Source organism: Bos grunniens, chromosome 7, assembly GCF_055505025.1.
Source record: "Bos grunniens cultivar Pamir isolate PY7600 chromosome 7, Bosgru_T2T1.0, whole genome shotgun sequence".
NCBI classification, from domain to species: domain Eukaryota; kingdom Metazoa; phylum Chordata; class Mammalia; order Artiodactyla; family Bovidae; genus Bos; species Bos grunniens.
In genome coordinates, this window is record NC_141171.1 from 23,184,156 (window position 1) to 23,197,278 (window position 13,123).

The following is a 13,123-nucleotide window of genomic DNA, read 5'->3' on the forward strand; positions in this document are numbered from 1 at the left end:
TTCTGTCCTTTATTGAACCCATATTTGCATGAAATGTTCCCTTGGTATCTCTAATTTCTTGAAGAGATCTCTAGTCTTTCCCATTCTATTGGTTTCCTCTGTTTCTTTGCACTGATTGCTAAAGAAGGCTTTCTTATCTCTCCGTGCTATTCTTTGGAACTCTGCATTCAAATGGGTATATCTTTCCTTTTCTCCTTTGCTTTTCCCTTCTCTTCTTTTCTCAGCTATTTGTAAGGCCTCCTCAGATAGCCATTTTGCTTTTTTGCATTTCTTTTCCTTGGGGATGGTCTTGCTCCCTATCTCCTGTACAATGTCACGAACCTCTGTCCATACTTCTTCAGGTCCTGTGTCTATCAGATCGAGTCCCTTAAAACTATTTCTCACTTTCACTGTATAGTCATAAGGGATTTGATTTAGGTCATACCTGAATGGTCTAATGGTTTTCCCCACTTTCTTCAATTTAAGTCTGAATTTGGCAATAAGGAGTTCATGATCTGAGCCACAGTCCGCTCCCAGTCTTGTTTTTGCTGACTGTATAAAGCTTCTCCATCTCTGGCTGCAAAGGATATAATCAATCTGATTTTGGTGTTGACCATCTGGTGATGGCCATGTGTAGTCTTCTCTCATGGTGTGGCTTATTACATATATGTACGTTAGTTGCTAAGTGGTGCAGCAGTAGGGCTACCACGTCTACTTACCTCAGCATGGCACTGCCGCTCGGATGGCAGTGATTTCTGGGTACTTACACCTGGACCATTAACCAAAAAACTAGAGATTTAGTATCAATTTCCATTTCCCTAAACTAGTTAATCAGACTTTCAACAATATTTTCTAGCTATAAATAAGGACGGATATATTGGCTCCCATTGCCAAAACTGAAGAGCTCATATCATTAATCTATGCCCTCATAATCACCCAAGCTCCTTCCTGATTGATATTTACAAGTTATAGGAGAAACTTGGAGCCATTCAGAGGCATTGTTTAAATGAATATTCTATTGAAACTTTGCAGCTTTATCATTTTCTATAATGTACACATTTCTTCATTCTTTCACATTTGGTGAGCAAATTATTCCTCGTGTGTGTGTGCGTGTGTGTAATTCCTAAAACCACCTGACAGTTTCAAGTAGGCTAGTACCCTATAGCAAGGTGCTATCAAGTCAGAATGAAAATTATAGGGTGAGAAATCAGTCACATGAACAAAAAAATCAGAAAACCACAATTTAATATTAAACATGTATTTTCTGGATTTTTTTCCCTCGGTAAAATTAACATAACATTTCCCTATCACTAACGAAAACATGCTATCATGATGCCTCACTAATGAGATAATCATAAAAATTAACTTATTCAACATATATTCGTTGAGCTCCTATTATATGCTAGGCTCACATATTTAAAAAACAATATGTAAATATAAGTCAGCAAATTATAAAGTACAGTAAACATATTTTTAAATGCATACTAATAAATTTACCAAAGATATAAGTTTAAAGACTACCAGAGATTAAAATGGAAACACAGGGTAAGTAGATAGAAATAACTGAACTTTTAATTTTGAGCAATTATGACATGGCAACAATTAACACTTTGAAATATGGCCCTTACAGATGTTAAAACAGAATTTTTAAAAATTCTTAATAAAATGGAAGTAAATTGATCTCTTTAACATTTCATTTATAAAGAAAACCGAAAGGCTGGCTTCATGCTCAGTGGTGAACACTGTAGACGTTCCAATTAATGTAATGTTTTGTGAAACATCAGAGGCATTAGATTAATGAACAAGACAAGATGCTCATTGTAATCACAATGTTCTATGAGTTCCAGCCAATGCAGCTGGTAAGCAAACCACGAAAGATATAAAATCTGGAAAGGATAAAGCAAATTATGTTTCGTTACAAATAAGGATTGCACTCTCAGAAATTCTAAGTGAATTTAATTAATGGATGAAATTTATCAAAAAGTAGTAATCTTCCTAATGTTAGCAATACATAAATTTAAGCTGTAATAACACACTAAAGAGGCAGTAGAGCTGTGGTTAAGGACACAGACCTCAGAGTTAAGCAGATATGAGTTGAAATCTCAACTCTACTACTTCCTAGCTGAAGTCACCTAATGCCTTCAATTTTCTCAAGTGTTAAAATGAATGTAATTTATCAAACAGTTAAGGTAATGCTGAAAAGTACACCAAGCCTGTCATTTAATGAAAGACATTATTATTTGTATTATCAATAATAGAAAGCTACGTGTCCCTTCCATAAACAAAAGAGGTATTACATTAAACATACACGAACCTTTCTGAAATCTAAAAAAGCACAAAATTTCAAACTATATCTGGCCCCAAGATTTGGAATAAAGGATTGTCCTGTAAGATTCTCATGTCTTCTTACGAAAAAAACCAATAACAACATACTACCTTTTAAAAAAGTCAACCAAAACCCTGGTTCTGCACAACTGTTTTACAGTTCCAGAGGAGTCAAGGGTTCAGCAGGCGTCTCCCCCAAAGAGCTAAATCAGTATGGATGATGGCTACTCCTTTTCCTCTAGGACCAAACCACAGTTAGGAACCTACTCATCAGGAGGGTTGTTCCGATACTGTCAGCCTCTTTCTGTCACATTAAGCTCCACCAGCAATGGTACAGATTACGTATTTGTTTACCACCTTAACTCTTGTACTTAACACCTGAAAAAAATCAAAAAAAGGACTGCACTATCTGCCACCTTGCACACCTGTATCAGAGACTTGCCCAATTCACAATTCAAGTCTTAGCAAGTCCTTTGAGTTATCATTATATGATATAGAAAAGGTTATAATAAAGATGTATATGCGTTGTTGTATATGTTCCAATACTTTGGCTACCTGATGCGAAGAACTGACTCACTGGAAAAGACCCTGATGCTGGGAAAGACTGAAGGCAGAAGAAGCAGGGGACAACAGAGGATGAGATGGTTGGATGGCATCACCGACTCCATGGACATGAGTTTGAGCAAGCACCAGGAGTTGATGATGGTCAGGGAAGCCTGGCATGTTGCAGTCAACAGGGTCACAAAGAGTCCAAACTGAACTGAACTGAACTGATGCTATGACGCTTTGGGACTTATTGGCTCATGTAACTGAATGAAGTCTAGGAATACCATCTGGAAAGGGAAATGGCCACCCTCTCCAGTACTCTTGCCTGGAAAATTCCATGGACTGAGGAGCCTCGTAGGCTACAGTCCACGGGGTCACAAAGAGCCAGACATGACTGAGCAACTTCACTTATACCATCTTTAGGGAAGAACTGCTTCAGCATCTCAACAAAGGTGATCAGGGTGTGTTTCTGCTCTATCTCCTCCTTCCCTGTTGGCTTCTTACTCAACTGACTTTCCTTTTATGGTTGGAAGATAGTTGCCGGGCTGAAATTCAGCAGGAAAAAAAGTATCTTTATCCCAGTATTTCTAGCAAATGCCGAAGATCATTCTGATTGATTTAGATCATATGTCTGCCATGACTGCCAGAGGTTAGAACACGTTTCATTCCTACATGAAATAAAGTACCTTGGTGATCTGAACTTATTCTGCTGAATAATGACATTATTGAATTAAAAATAATGGTTCAAGCACATTATTCAACTTTCCCTATCTTCTTAAAAAGTTATTATCCCCCATTTAATCACAGAACAACAATAAAAAAGTAAATTCTTCCCTGAATATAAATCATTTTGAAGGATTCAGAATGTATTAGCAGATTACAACAAAGGTTTATGATATTCCTTAACAAAGCTGAAAACAAAACTAGATTTTCAGGAAGAAAACAAGTTTCTTATTTCACTTTTTCAAGATTATAATAGCAGAATCTAAAGAAAACAACTACATGGATATCTTGAGTTAGAGGAGGAGGAAAGGTGGTTTTAACAAGTTTTAAAATAGAATCATCTTGGGGCTTCCCTGGGTCCAGTGGTTAAAACTCCACTTCAACTGCAGGAGGCACACATTTGTTCCCTGGTTGGGGAACTGACATCCTGCCTGCCACCAGAAGCAGCCAGAAAATTTTAAAATATAATAAATTTAAAATAGAATCAGCTAAATACTCCATCCTGTGACTCAAGGCTCCTCAAAGACACTAGATCATCATCAACCCTCCTTCCTCAATCTCTGTACACAAAACCAGGTCCTAAGAACAGAACAGAGATGCACACGTCAGGAAGTCTTTTTGTCAATGTGCATTGCAAAGCCAAACGCAAATTATTCCTCATTTATGACGTTCTTACTATTTCTCATTCCTATAATTAGCAGAGAAAACAGAAGGTAAACGATTCCATCTATACTGACAGAGAAGATAGCAAAACCTATGGGATTAAAAGCCAATTTTCAAACATACAAGAGAGGAGCTGATTTTCATGGCAAAATTGAATAAAAACAAACAGCAAATTGAGTAGAACTAACTACCTGAAAATGTGTTACACACAAGTCATCTTAAATCAGAAGCCAAACTTCACTAGAGAAAAGCAGTGTGGTTAAAGAAACGTGCATAAAAAGAACATAATGATTTAAATCTATGAACTGATGTTCCAAATTCTCTACTGTTCAAATAATTTAGCTCAGTTAAATGTACAATGATGACTTTTTTAAGAAGACATAAATGTGTCACACACATCAGGGACATAAACACAGTCCTTGACATCACAAAGCTTATAATGTGCTACGAAGGCAATACACACAAACATTACTAGACAGTTCAGAACATAATGAAGTATAAATGCCAGTGGGTAAAAAGAAAGAGGGGAGTCAATGAACTGGGATGATTTCCACAGCAAGTCACAGAAAATCTAAGAGCAAAACTGCTTAAACAGTAAGACAGTGTACTGTGTCACATAATAAATGAATCTACCGTGAAGACTAGTGAATGTGAAGGAACAGTGAATGTGGCCCAGTTCTGCTGCTGCTGCTGCTAAGTCGCTTCAGTCGTGTCCAACTCTGCGCGACCCCATGGACTGCAGCCTACCAGGCTTCTCCATCCATGGGATTCTCCAGGCAAGAACACTGGAGTGGGTTGCCATTTCCTTCCCCAGGCCCAGTTCTACTTCTCTGTAATTCTCTTACCTCTGCCCTTCTTTAGGTAAGGGAATAACCCTTCAGGCTGGTAGCACAAGAGCTACAACAGTTTCAGAGGTCACATTCAAATAAAACAAGCTCTGGAGGAGGGACCACTTCTTTTCCTTTTTCTCAAAAGCAAGAAAACCTTTCCCAATAGCTTCTCTCTGACTTTCCTTTTATTTCCCATTGGCCAAAACTGGATCTCATGCCCAGTCCTTTGGAACAATCACTTCCAACGGCAATGAGACCTACATAAAGAAGATTAGACTGGATGCTGTAACTATGATGACCATCTCTTTAAAGATGGCTGAATAGATCAAGGAAGACAAGCCTTGGAAGATGGTATGATATGGACTGGTGGAAAAAAAAAATGACAGAAAATACATAGGCAAAGGAAGGGATGTGTCTAACTGAAGAAGAAAGTCGAATTGCAAACATACATTAAACACACTGTTGCTGTTGCTAAGTCGCATCAGTCGTGTCCGACTCTGTGCGACCCCATAGACGGCAGCTCACCAGGCTCTGCGGTCCCTGGGATTCTCCAGGCAAGAACACTGGAGTGGGCTGCCATTTCCTTCTCCAACGCATGAAAGTGAAAAGTGAAAGTGAAGTCGCTCAGTCGTGTCTGACTCTTCACGACCCCATGGACTGCAACCCACTAGACTCCTCCGTCCATGGGATTCTCCAGGCAAGAGTTACTGGAGTGGGGTGCCATTGCCTTCTCCGAAAAAGCGGTAAAGAATTCTCTTAAACCATGCTGGAGTCATTTTCTGTAACACAAAAATTAGCTTACTATTCGACAGTCGGTAAATGCTAAGCATGCAGGAGGAGTAGTCCTCTCTTTATGGGAAGGATTTAGATTAATCACCAGTGGGGATAGTCAGACTCACCACTCACTCCTTTCAAAAGAGCTATCTCTGGGTTGAGAACATTCCGTATTATGCATACAGATGACTGCAGACTCACTGTCAGTGTTGTTCCTTGATGGTTTCTGCTCATTTGGGTTCGAGGTTTTACTCAAAAATCCACACACTCACAGCTGGTCCTATCTGCAAATGAAAGCATGCAATTAGGAGGCAAAAAGCTGCCGAGAGCAATTCCTTCCTCCCCCACCCACCTATGATTAACTGATCCACAAGAAAACCGAATTTAAACACCAGATTCACTAAGTCCAATGTTCAAACTAAGCAACTTATACTTCAAAGGGTGTAATGTAGTTATTACAGTTACCACCCTTTCCCATCATGTAAATTTATTGTAGTGTCCACAATATACCAGGTGCAACTCTTGTGTGCCGGGTGGAATCCAATACACATTTGTGTTTGGTGGCGGCACACAGGCTGGCTTACACAGGGTGCTAAAAGAGAGCTGCCGACATTCATAAATTAGACGACTTCACATAAAAATCAAATTATCTGACCTCTCTTGGAGGAAAAAAGAAAAAAGGCCAGAAGATCTGGCAATACTGGGCCCACTTTCCCACCTGGTAATAATCTGCTGGAGCTGATCAGCAGCTAATCTTTCAGATGGGACATGGGTTTTGCAGTTCTCCATACATGTCATCACTCTCTTCTATCATAATCCAGCTCACAGTTATCTGTCTGGAGTCTGCTGGCATCTGAACTTGCAAACTCTGCTATGTATTTATAATAGCTCATGGGAAATATTTATTACTATCAAAGACAAATCTGTTTTTCTGCCTTGTGGATACAATACAGCACAAGAAAAACCACGTTGGCTCGGGAATCAGAGGTCGCTAGGTTTGAGATTTAATTCTGCAAGTAACTATTTATGTGACCTCAGGTCTATTTTTAACCTAAAGTATGTATTTCTTCATTTATAGTCCTCCAGATAAACATATAAGCACTTAAAAGAGTCAACAAACAACAGGTCTAAAATCTAACATGTCCAGACTGAACTGGTAAATCCACTGCTGTCTGACAGTCTTTCTCATTTCAGTAAACTGGCCTGGAATCCTTACAGTTTCGGTTCCAGACTCAAACCTCCAAGTCTTTATCATATACTCTCCCTCATCCTCCCAAAATCATTGAAGTGGTTGATTCTCTAGATATATAGTCTGAACAGATTCTAAGAGTCTCATAAAAACCATAAAAACAAACAGCAATTCCTCCCTCAGAATCAATTACCTTCTTCAAACTGCCTATAAATTCAACTATTTAAATAATGATAGCTTGAAATTTCTTACTCCTTGGAAGGAAAGTTATGACCAACCTAAAGAGCATATTGAAAAACAGAGACATTATTTTGCCAACAAAGGTCCATCTAGTCAAGGCTATGGTTTTTCCTGTGGTCATGTATGGATGTGAGAGTTGGACTGTGAAGTGCCGAAGAATTGATGCTTTTGAACTGTGGTGTTGGAGAAGACTCTTGAGAGTCCCTTGGACTGCAAGGAGATCCAAGCAGTCCATTCTAAAGGAGATTAGCCCTGGGATTTCTTTGGAAGGAATGATGCTAAAGCTGAAACTCCAGGACTTTGGACACCTCATGCGAAGAGCTGACTCACTGGAAAAGACTCTGATGCTGGGAGGAATTGGGGGCAGGAGGAGAAGGGGACGACAGAGGATGAGATGGCTGGATGGCATCACCAACTCAATGGACATGAGTCTGAGTGAACTCCGGGAGTTGGTGATGGACAGGGAGGCCTGGCGTGCTGCGATTCATGGGGCCTCAAAGAGTCGGACACAACTGAGCGACTGAACTGAACTTTCAAGGTCCCATATAATAAAGAATATTTAGTATTTTATAAAAAGAAAATACTGGGGATGCTACATATCAAAGTGACACATTACATTTTATAAGCTTATAGTGAAGCAAAGTCACTCAGTCGTGTCTGACTCTGCAACCCTATGGACTGTAGCCTACCAGGCTCCTCCGTCCATGGAATTTTCCAGGCAAGAGTCCTGGAGTGGGTTGCCATTTCCTTCTCCAGAGATCTTCCCAAACCAGGGATTGAACCCAGGTCCCCGCACTGCAGGCAGACACTACCATCTGAGCCACCAGGGAAGCTAAGCTGACAATTAACTGTGTCATTATGCTTAATTTGAATAATTAAGAAATCAGAAAGATGACTAGAACTAATGGAATGAGTTTAGCAAGGTTACGGGATACAAAATCAATACTCAAAAATCAATTCTTTTCTATAGAACATTTGTTCACTTACTCTATACCCCAGCCATTACATTCCTAGGTATTTATCTAAGAAAAATTAAAGTGTACGTCTACAAAGCAGCTTTATTTTTAAGTGCCAAAAACTAGAAACAACTCATCTTTCCACCAACAGATGAGTAAATAAACAAAATATAAAGCCATTCAATGTAATACCACTTGCAGTAAAAAATATTATACATTCATTCACATGAATGGATCTCAAAATTATTATGCTGAAAAGCCAAGAGTATACTGTATAGAATCCATTTATATAAAATTCCAGAACCACAAGAGATAGAAAGCAGTTCAGCTGACTGCCTGGGAACAGGCAGGGTATGTGGCCAAGAGAAGAGGAAAGGCCTACAAACAGCTTTTGCTGGAGATATTTTTATTACATTGAGTGTGGTGATAGTTTCATAGAGTGTGTGTGTGTGTGTGTGTGTGTGTACATATATATAAATTAACCAAATGGCATACTTTCAATATATGTAATTAATTTTAAGATAAAGTAATTCATCACAAGTTAGTCATTGGTAGCAAGACTGATTAATATGAAAAATAGAACCCTTTTAATGCATTAAGTTTGAAAATCATGGCCACATGTACACCTGAAACTAACACAACATTGTTAATCAACTACACTCCAATATGAAACTTTACATTTTTTTTAGAAAGACTAAAAAAGAAAGAAAAATTTATGGCCACAATCTTTTCTCTCTTCAGAAAATAACTCTTTCAAAAGTATAATATCTAATGCATGTAAATCAACTAAGTTAGAACACATCCTCACACTGAACATAAAAAAAAACTCAAAATGACTTAAAAACTTAAATATGAGACACCAAAAACTTCTAGAAGAGAAGAGAGGGAAAACATTCTCTGACATAAATCATACCAATATTCTCTTAGGTCAGTCTCCCAAGGCAATAGAAATAAAAGCAAACTAAATAAGCGGGACCTAATCAAGCTTATAAGCTTTTGCACAGCATAAACAAAACAAAAAGACAATCTACAAACTGGGAGAAAATACTTGCAAATGATGCGATCGTTGAGGGCTTAATTTCCAAAATATATAAACAGCTCATACAACTCAACAACAAAAGAAACAAACTCAAGAAAAGGACAGTTCTAAACAGACATTTCTCCAAAGACATACAGATGGCCAACAGGCACAGGGAAAGATGCTCAACACTGCTGATCATTAGAGAAATGCAACCCAAATTACAATGAGATATCACCTCACACCAGTCAGAATGGCCATCGTTAGAAATTCTACCATTAAAAGATGTTGGCAAGGGTGCTGAGAAGAGGGAACCTTACTACACTTTTGGTAGAAATGTAAATAAGTGCAGTCACTGTGAAAACCAGTACAGAGGTTCCTTGAAAAACTAGAAGCAGAACTACCATATGATCCAGCAATCCCATTCCTGAGCGTGTATCCAGACCCGTGTTCACAGCAGCACTACTCCCAGCAGCCAAGACACTGAAACAGTCTAACGTCCACTGACAGGCGAGCAGATAAAGACGACAAAACGTGGTATGTGTATACAATGGAATACTACTTAGCCACAAAAAGGAACAAGATGTCATATGCAGCAACATGGATGGACCCAGAGACCATCATACTGAGCAAAGGAAGTCACAGAAACACAAATACCAAATGATAGCACTTACATGGGGAATCTAAAATACACGTGAACATATCAAAGAAACAGACAGACTCAGTTACAGAGAACAGCCTAGTGGTTACCAAGGGGCAGGAGGGATGGGAGAGGGAAGGACTGGGAGTTCGGATCAGCAGACACCAACTATCATATATAGAATAAACAATGAAGTCCGACTGTACAGCACACGGAACTATATTCAATGTCCTGTGTAAGTCATAATGGAAAAGAATATGAAAACGTGTATGTGTGTAACTGAAGCACAGAGAAATCAGCACAGCAGAAATCAGCACAACATTGTAAATCAACTACACTTCAATAAGAAAGAAAATAGATCCTGAGTCAAACTGAGTCAAACTGTCAAAGTTTGAATTCTGGCTTTGCCACTTATTAGATGTGTTGACTTCCGGCAAGTTATTCACCATGCCTCACTTTGCTAAACTGTAAAACAGGCTATAATTCATAAGGCAATTTTGCAGTCTCAATTAGGTTAATACATGTAAAGTGCTTGAAACACGGTCTGGCACAAAGTAAGCCCTCAGGAATGTGGACATCAGAGGGGAATGGGGTTTAACACATGATACAACATTACAAGAGTAATTTTCCTAGCAAGTCACAGGACATTTTAAAATACATGTACAGATTCGCAGCAACTGCAGTATGACACAGTGTTTAATAAGAGTTTACCTGTTTTTGTTTATGGTTAGTATTAAGCCATTTCATTATTTTCAATTTTTGACTGCCATAGAGAACTGCAGCAAAATATTTTAGTTTCATAAGAAAGCTCCATCAACTATAAATGAGGACAAGGCCACTTCAGAGAATTCTTGTAAGAATGAAATAACACGTATCAAGTGTTTATACACTTGGCACACGGTAGCTCCAAACTGATACTATCTCATTATGCTATTATTGTATACAGGCCCATATATATAATATGTATATACTGTATAGGCACATTACAACTAGAGCATTACTAATCATCCAGTCCTTATTTGCTTAGATCGTCCCAGTTTGCACAGGTTTTCACAAAGTAATTATTAAAAGCCACTCCCCTTTCTATCACAGTATGTCCCAGTTTAAGATGATAAACTACCTCAGTACGTACCAGTTTAGATGATACATTATATGATCACCCTAACATGTAACTAAAATACTTTCAACATTTTCCCTCTATCTAGATCTTCATCCTCTTAATATGCCCTTATTCCCTTTTTAGGGGCATTAGCTCTTTGGTATTCAAAGCACCATCCACTTTCCAAACACACACACACACACACTCACACACACAATCTCTGGCTCTCATCTCTTTATATTCAGTTCAGTCGCTCAGTCGTGTCCAACTCTTTGCGACCCCATGAATTGCAGCACGCCAGGCCTCCCTGTCCATCACCAACTCCCGGAGTTTACCCAAACTCATGTCCATCGAGTCGGTGATGCTATCCAGCCATCTCATCCTCTGTCATCCCCTTCTCCTGCCCCCAATCCCTCCCAGCATCAGAGTCTTTTCCAATGAGTCAATTCTTTGCATGAGGTGGCTAAAGTACTGGAGTTTCAGCTTTAGCATCATTCTTTATATTAGCCCTTTGCTATTCAAAGCACCATCCGCTTTCCACACACATACACATACACACACACACTCACTTACTCAGGCTCTCATCTCCTTATCCAAGTGACTGGTGACCTCAGTGCTTCAAGTCCCGCTCCCTCTCATACACCTCAGCAAGGTCACACTTTCCAAAACCAATCTTTTTGAAATTCCTATCTGTTCTTCTGATCTGAATTCCAGATTCAAACTTAGGGACCTGGGATTTCCCTGGCAATCCAGTGGTTAATACTCTGTGCTTCCACTGCAGGGGTCGGGGTTCAATCCCTGGTCAGGGAAGATAAGAACCCACATGCCAAGCTGTATGACCAAAAAAAATTTTTTTTTAATTAAAAAAAAAAAAAAAAAAAAAACCTAGGAACCTAAAAACACCACCAAAGTATTAAAACTTTAGCACTCTTTAGGGATATATTCATTTTAACTCCTAGAGAGATGATACCTTAATCCAAAGTAAAGAATGTTTGCTGCTGCTGCTACTGCTGCTAAGTCGCTTCAGTCGTGTCCGACTCTGTGCGACCCCATAGATGGCAGCCCACCAGGCTCCCCCGTCCCTGGGATTCTCCAGGCAAGAACACTGGAGTGGGTTGCCATTTCCTTCTCCAATGCAGGCAAGTGAAAAGTGAAAGTGAAGTCGCTCAGTCGTGTCTGACTCTTCTAGACCCCTTGGACTGCAGCCCACCAGGCTCCTCCATCCATGGGATTTTTCAGGCAAGAGTACTGGAGTGGGGTGCCATTGCCTTTTCCAAGAGAATGTTTAATAACATGAATTTCAGTTACTGTGACAGGTGAGTAGGGAAGATCATTTGAGGACCATTTTCTTTCCACAAATCAAAACATTTAGGTGGGTTTCTACGAAATAAGCATGTCACAAGTCTGGATTTCCTCCTTTGCGGGTTCCCAAATAATCCAAAGACACCAAAGGCTGCAGCTCAAATACTAGACAACAGTTCTTGAGGGCTCTGGCAAGTGCCCTCCTTCTTTCATGCTACAAACGCTCCCCTGGTCATTTCAGTCACTCCTGAGTTCAACTACTATTTAGATACTGATGCAAGTCCTATCTCCAGCCCAGAGCCCTGCAGCTCACATACCCAGCTGCGTACAGCACTTCACCTCTGCCTCTAGCTTCACTGAACTCTACTTCCTCCCCGCCAGTCCTCTACTGCATTCCCATTCAGCTCCCCCATCTACCCAGTTCCCCACACCAAAAACAAGGGTATTTATTATCCTTGCCTCCTGCCCGTCATTCTCTCCCTCCATAGCCAAGTAACCAAATTCTCTCAACTATTTTTCTAACCTGTTTCTTCTCAACCCCAAAGCCACTAGTCAAGGTCTGGGCATCACCACTATGTCTAAAAAGTTCATAATAATTGCAAACTGATCTCCTGGTTGCCTGTCTCAGTCCCTCCAATTCATTCCCATTTCAGCTAGAACGATCCTTCTAAAATCAATGTCTGATTGTGTTTTTTTCCTACCTTAATACACCCTTTAATGATTCACCATTATCCTTAAGAACAGTTCAGTTCCTTAATATGATTTCCAAGGGCCTTTATGATTTGGTCCCCATTTTTGTCTTCAACCTCATTTACTGCCTCTTCACTTCATAACTGTGC

The 13,123-nt window shown here is 39.5% G+C and overlaps 1 protein-coding gene across 8 annotated transcripts in view; it reads right to left on the reverse strand.

The window, feature by feature from the left end:
* Window positions 1–13,123, reverse strand: part of LOC147368921 (uncharacterized) — a 67,762-nt gene that overhangs the window by 29,742 nt on the left and 24,897 nt on the right. For 5 of the 8 annotated variants that reach the window (XR_015166906.1, XR_015166907.1, XR_015166903.1 and 2 more), the window contains one exon: window positions 6,042–6,124. The exons of 1 other annotated variant lie outside the window; for it this stretch is intronic. The gene's annotated coding sequence lies outside the window, so the exon portion shown is untranslated. Of the gene's footprint in view, window positions 1–5,965; window positions 6,125–13,123 lie in introns of those variants that run through there. 2 more of the 8 variants (XR_015166902.1, XR_015166905.1) reach the window with 2 other exon arrangements.